Source organism: Enoplosus armatus, chromosome 18, assembly GCF_043641665.1.
Source record: "Enoplosus armatus isolate fEnoArm2 chromosome 18, fEnoArm2.hap1, whole genome shotgun sequence".
In the NCBI taxonomy this organism is placed as follows: Eukaryota; Metazoa; Chordata; class Actinopteri; order Centrarchiformes; family Enoplosidae; genus Enoplosus; species Enoplosus armatus.
Window position 1 is genome coordinate 7,611,495 of NC_092197.1, and position 6,253 is coordinate 7,617,747.

The window sequence follows — 6,253 nt, forward strand, 5'->3', positions numbered from 1 at the left end:
TTTTGCAATATTAACTTTGAAGTCTGTACAGCTGTTAAAGTCATATGTGTTTGCCAAAGCTCAAATAGGAAAACAACCCGCCAACTCAATAATTGACTGATTTGATTGTGATTTATTTAAGCAATCTTTAGGCTTTTTCTCAAAGGAACTCTGGACAATGTCGCAAAAGTACACAGCAGAAATTGCAGTATCTTGTTGTTCCTTGAATTCGTCTGACGATTTCGGTGTCTGCCCTTGCCGTCGTCTCTCCAGTTAAGAGACATTTTCGTTGCCGTCTTCGTGTAACTGACCCTTCTTCTTCACCCGCAGATGTTTCGTATTCTTCTGGTTTTCCGGCAGTCACATGATAGAAACGTGTCTGCATCGCACACATGCTCGTTGGGAATTCTCCGGACAATGACCTAATGCTCTATTCACACATGGGCACTATCGGACATTACATGGACATTGTAAGCGGGTGCTGGGCAGTCCAGTCCATCTGATTCGGACATTTGCGTTGTCACATGCAGGTCCTCTGCGTAATGTCCGTGTGTTAAAGATGCTTAAGTTTTATGAAGTTGGCTCTTTATTTTATGGATGAAAGAGAGTTGATCTTTATTTTAGTGAATATCTTGTTAACTGATACTCCACCTAAAATCTCTCTTTTGAGTCACTCTGTTGGTTGTACAGGCTCAAATCTGACGGGAATCTTTAGATGAATTTTGATAAAAAGACGATTCTTCCATAGACGCCCTTATTTTATAATACCCTCAACACCCACACACACATCACATCACATTAAATCATCACATACAGCTCCCTCTCCGATTCACCTTCTCTTCTGTATATTTATACACGTAGTATGTGCGTATTATTACCATGATAAATCAAGGGAAATGTCAGTGAACACACAGAACATACCCTATGAAATATGATTGATAGGTGCAATATCAGCATGAGACAAGCTTGAGATGACTACAATATCCTCTCCCTTTTCTTTTTCAATTACGTTACACAAGAAGAGCCATTTCCTTGCCTTCCTCTTGATTATGAATTGCACTGTCCTCCTATCGGGCCTTCCTCCCAGAGGCCAAAACCCCCCACAGAGGAACAACGTTGATGTCAGACTCACTGACAGAGAGCTGACTTTAATAAAGCAATGGGAAATTCATTTTCAAAAGAAGGAAGCAGCGTGTGGAGACAAGATGACTCTCCAATCGAGGCAGAAGGCACGGCAAGGCACACAAGGCAGGATGCACCAGAGATACCCTGCTCCCATTCACACACATGAGCACCCAGATATGTGTACACTGATGTCATGAATTGGATGGCCCCTGTGAAAGAACATAACGTCCTGTTGCAGTATCACAGAAGAAGTGTGCAACATGTGGCCCTATGAGCTGCTGATAGGGCGCCCAGTCTGCCGTCTTTAATGGCATTCCTTCCAGCAGGAACGGACAGGGGTCGGGGGCTAAACCACCACATTACCACTGCTCCCCTCACAGTTTGGTGTGAGGTGACAAACGCCTCCATGCGGATTACAGCATTTCTGGCAATTTACAACCAGGTTAGCACCACAGCGGCAACACAAACCTTGGCTACAGTCAAAGTCGTTGTCTAAACTCTCAAGTTGTGTTGCATTTTTCGATTGACAAAGAGTTTGTGAAGGGAGGAAAAGGAATGGGAAATTTGTAGAAGTGGAGGCGACGAATGTGGTCATTTAAGATCATCAGTGTTTTGAGTTTAACATTTGACTGGCGATCTGTTGGGTTTGTTGGTCCCTGTGTTTATGTGTGTGTCTGTGTGTAATGCAGACGTTGTCAGATTCCTGTGTAGACTGGAGTAAATGAGGGCTGTGGAATGTGAGTGGAGGGTAATCATGGCAGACCTACAGCAGTAACCAGATACCGACTGCCAGACTTCAGAGGAGCGGGAATCTCTCCACGCCGACACACCACCTCCTGCAGGAGACACTTTGGCTGGGACCTAAAAACTTCCCCCTCCTTTGACCCCGACCTGGCCCTTTTAGTGTCCAGCCTCCCACCCTCACTCCAGAAGTCACATTTGTGTCTGCTTGTCCTTGTTTGTGTGGTGTGTTTACTGCCCCTAAAATGCATTGATACTGCTCTCAAGCTGAAACGGTTGGTGAATTAATCGATCGGTCACTTGAAAGAAAAACAGACTATATTTATTTTGAAAAAGTAATTTTTCTAGCAAATATTCCAACAGTCGCTATTCTTTGTCTTATGTGATAGTAAACTGAATTTTCATTGTTCGTTGTTGTGACGGGTAATGATAATCAGGTCATCTTGTAATTAATAATGAAAATAATCTTTAGAAAAATGCCTATTAGTTGTGCTTGCTCATAACACGTTGTACTGCATAAGTTGTCCTTATTAATGGCTTATTACATATCTATAAAACATTAGTAAATTATTTATTAACAACTTACACATGGTATGTGTTTGTATTTCAAGACATAATGCTCATTTTACTAAACTTAAAAGACCAGGCGCGATACAAACACACAGAGAAACACACACACACACACACACACACATATGATGCAAAGGAAATGGTTGATCTTTATCATACTTTCTGGATCAGACCATGACCCGGCTGTCTTCCTCCTCAAAACATCCTGTCTGACCAGAGAGAGAGAGAGAGAGAGATACAAACAAGATGGGGTAGATGATGTTATTTACAATAGCAAAGAGAAACAAAATCTGACCAAATACCAGAAATAGTACCAGCTCTAATTGCTGGAGAACATACTGTCCTTGCCTTGCAACTTTCCACGTTTCTATGCATCTCGTCATTATTCATAGAAAACATTGTACATTTAATCGACATTCCCCAACTTTAAGAGTCTCCCAAATCCTGAAATGGTTCTTTGTTTTGCTCAGAATAGTGTTTACATTTATAAAACGCATTGATAATGGCAACAATGGAATGAAAATTAGTAAAAAAAAATACACAATGACTGCTTTCTATTATCAATTCTGCCCCAATTTCATCGTTACTTTTCTACAGTTAATGTAAGGAAACATAATGACATTCAATTTATTAACTTCTGCAGTGGCAATTAAGACATGCTTAATTGGCACTTTCATGACGATTAAGCATCCACAGAACTGAACTGACAAAGAAAATCACTAATAGACTGCAATATCCTCTACTAATAAAAGTGGAGCGAGCGTTTAAGAAAAAAAAAAGCCTCATGAAGAATTAATCCCTGAGGGAAAATGCGAGTGTCTGAGGAAGATACTCAACACATACCTAAATTATATGTATACTCATACACACATGTGCATGGGCGCGTGCACACAGACACACACTGTAGTTTCTACTGTCTTGTATAGTACACCCTGGGGCCTTGTTATGTGAAAAGCAAGATCAAAGCAATAGGGCTGATCCAGACAGGAGAAAGAGATAAAGAGAAGGACATACAAAGAGAGCGACGACTATAACTTTCTGCTTTCACTCTAATTATCTCCTCGCTCAATGCCAGGAGAACACAAGTTGCACAGAAACCGCCGTCTATTCATCCTTAACACCCGACTGAGAGCTTGGTAAAGATCCAGTTTCTCTTGTGCTACTGACTCAGTCTTCATCTACTTGGCCGACAGTAACAATACAGATTTACCTCTGTGGTTTCGAGGCATGAAGACAGTTGGTTTTTAGCTTTCGGCTAACCCGATACAATTGAGTCGAATCTCCTTGACGGTTAACAATTAAGCAATTTCAAAAGCAACGTCTCTTTCCAGAAACGGTCCTTGATACAATCCACAGACCTCACTGTGATCAGTTTTCATTGGAGGTACTTTTTTACTGAAAGAAATAGCTCCTTTGAAAACTGTAGATCATTGAGTAACAGTCATTTTTAAATGGTTGACTATTTTAGATGTTTCAATGCTTTGAACACCACAAATGACATTCCATTTGACTCTATTGTATTTCAGTGGAGGCAGATTTCCTGTGCAAATAACACCAAAACTATCTGCATGGCTACTGATATGATAAAATAGATGATATCTTTATCTGGAAATCATATTTGAAAAAGTGGGGGTCTTAATATATTTGAGGACTAGACCTTTACATAATAACAGCAACCGATATTCTTTGTGAAAGGAGCAAGGAGCGGTGTCACACTGGCTCGTTCAGAGAGTGTTGCATTGTGGGTTGTTTGTAGCCTTAATGTTGCTAGGCTAGCAGGTTTCTTCAAGTCTCAGAGTTAATCAGCATTAAAAGTGTTTTATGAAGCCCAGTTTAACTTCTGACGGCTCGTGTAACGTGTTTTGCATCATCAGAGGAAACAAATTGCAGACGAGCGAAAACATCTCTGCCGGGGACTGAATTACCTGTCAAGCAGCCAAGAATCAGAGCACGTCTTGAGGAGATGCTCAAAAGGACAAAAAGACTGAAAAATGCTAACAGCCAGAGAAAATTATTCTTGCTTCGGAGAGGTGAGTGTGAGTAAGTAACTGACATTACACAAAAGTTTGGTTAAATGCTTAAACGGAAGTAGGTGATAAAAAGAGAGGGTCATCTGATATTCGGGCCAATATGGCAAGTGTTTCTGTGAACCAACCCTTAAAGACATTTAGTCACCCACAATAACAGTTTTGGTTGTTTATAAAGAGAATTCAGAGCTATGAATCTGTTGAAGAGGGGCCTTGAGGAGCACTCAATAGACATAAAACAAAAATCTTTAAGATGTAATAAGTAATCAATGTGCATCACCTGTGTCTCCCTCCTCTCCCGCCTCCTTTTATATTTTTTCTCAACTTCACCCTTCTCTCCTTCACCTCCCCTCCTGTCTCCTTTCTCTCTGAGTCGTCTCTTCCTGTTGCCTTTTTTTCGAAGCACAAGCCAACAGCGCTGACGTACTTCCACGTCGTACTGGGCGAGCTGTGCTCTCCAAACAAACACAGTGAGGCTGATAGAGACACACTGGCAGCAAGATGATCAAGATAGTGAGGAAAAGGAATTACCACCAGGGAGAGACTGTTAAAATGAGATACCAGAGAAAGAAAAAAGTCCTGAGACAGTTTGATTTAGCTGTGCTGTATGCACTGTGCTACACAGACAGTAGATAGGGATATTGTGGTACGTTATCAGCAAGAATGAATAGACATTTTACCCCAAACTTTCTTATGTTAAATCATAAGAGAATCTCTTTGTGCTTCTGTCTAACTGTATTGTAGCTTTAAATTACTTGTCAACTTTACTTGACAGAGGATCAGGACAAATCCTCTGCTGATACATTTGGTTGGAATTTGAAAGTCATCCGTTTTGATCATTGTTGAAGATAAGTGGGGCTGAATCTGAAGCTGCTTTAAAAGTTGCCTAAAACTTTTTTCTGCTTTTGAACAGCATATTGACAAACACCTCACTTTACCCTGCCATGGTCACACTTGATGGAGCTAATCATACGTGAGAAACTGGGCGCTCTTTCATCTTTTAAACCATTTATTTTCTCTCTATTACACATCACTCTCCGGTTTGTGCAGCGATGCCTGATATTGAATGGTACTGAATGAAACGTCGGAGAGAGACTTTTAGCTGAAGTGAAGCAGAGGCTGGCTTTCATCCAGTACCTGCCATCATTCATCTGGGCAACAAGGGTTATTGAGAACAATCACGGACGGAGAGAGAAGTGTGCTGACAAGCTTTATACGCGTGATGATGTGTAGGTCTCCCTCTGCAAAGAGCCTGAGAAAATGTTTTTCATTCCAGTTTTCTGCCACTCTTACTCACTGCAAGCTCTCACATTACAGGAAAGTAGACATTTTATTGAAAAGCCAAATAAGATAAGCACGTAGGTCTACTGTTAAAAAGCAAAAACACAATCAAATTGTGTTTTACAGCAACTTAAGTACTGAAATATGTCCAGAAGGATGTAGAGAGGAATCAAGACTTGGACTGGCGGAATCTTTGGGGATGTTTTTATTGAAACTTCCTATCGTAAAGCTCCATATAGGAATATTTTTCAATCAAATAACTCCTTGCGTTGATTAGAAAAACAACAGAGATGATATTAGAAGACATCTTTGTCCTGCTTTGAGCTAAACTAGGCTAAACATGTCTCTGACAACTGAGACGAAATTGATATTGATCCTCTCTTTTAACTCCCAGTAAGATGGCAAACAAGCAGAGCTCTGTCAGTATTCCTTCAAGAAAATCAATAGCTTAATTTCTCACTTGACCAAAAGGTGAAAATGACGAGTCCAACTGCTTTGTGTGGTGATCGTATCATCTGGCAATGCAGTTT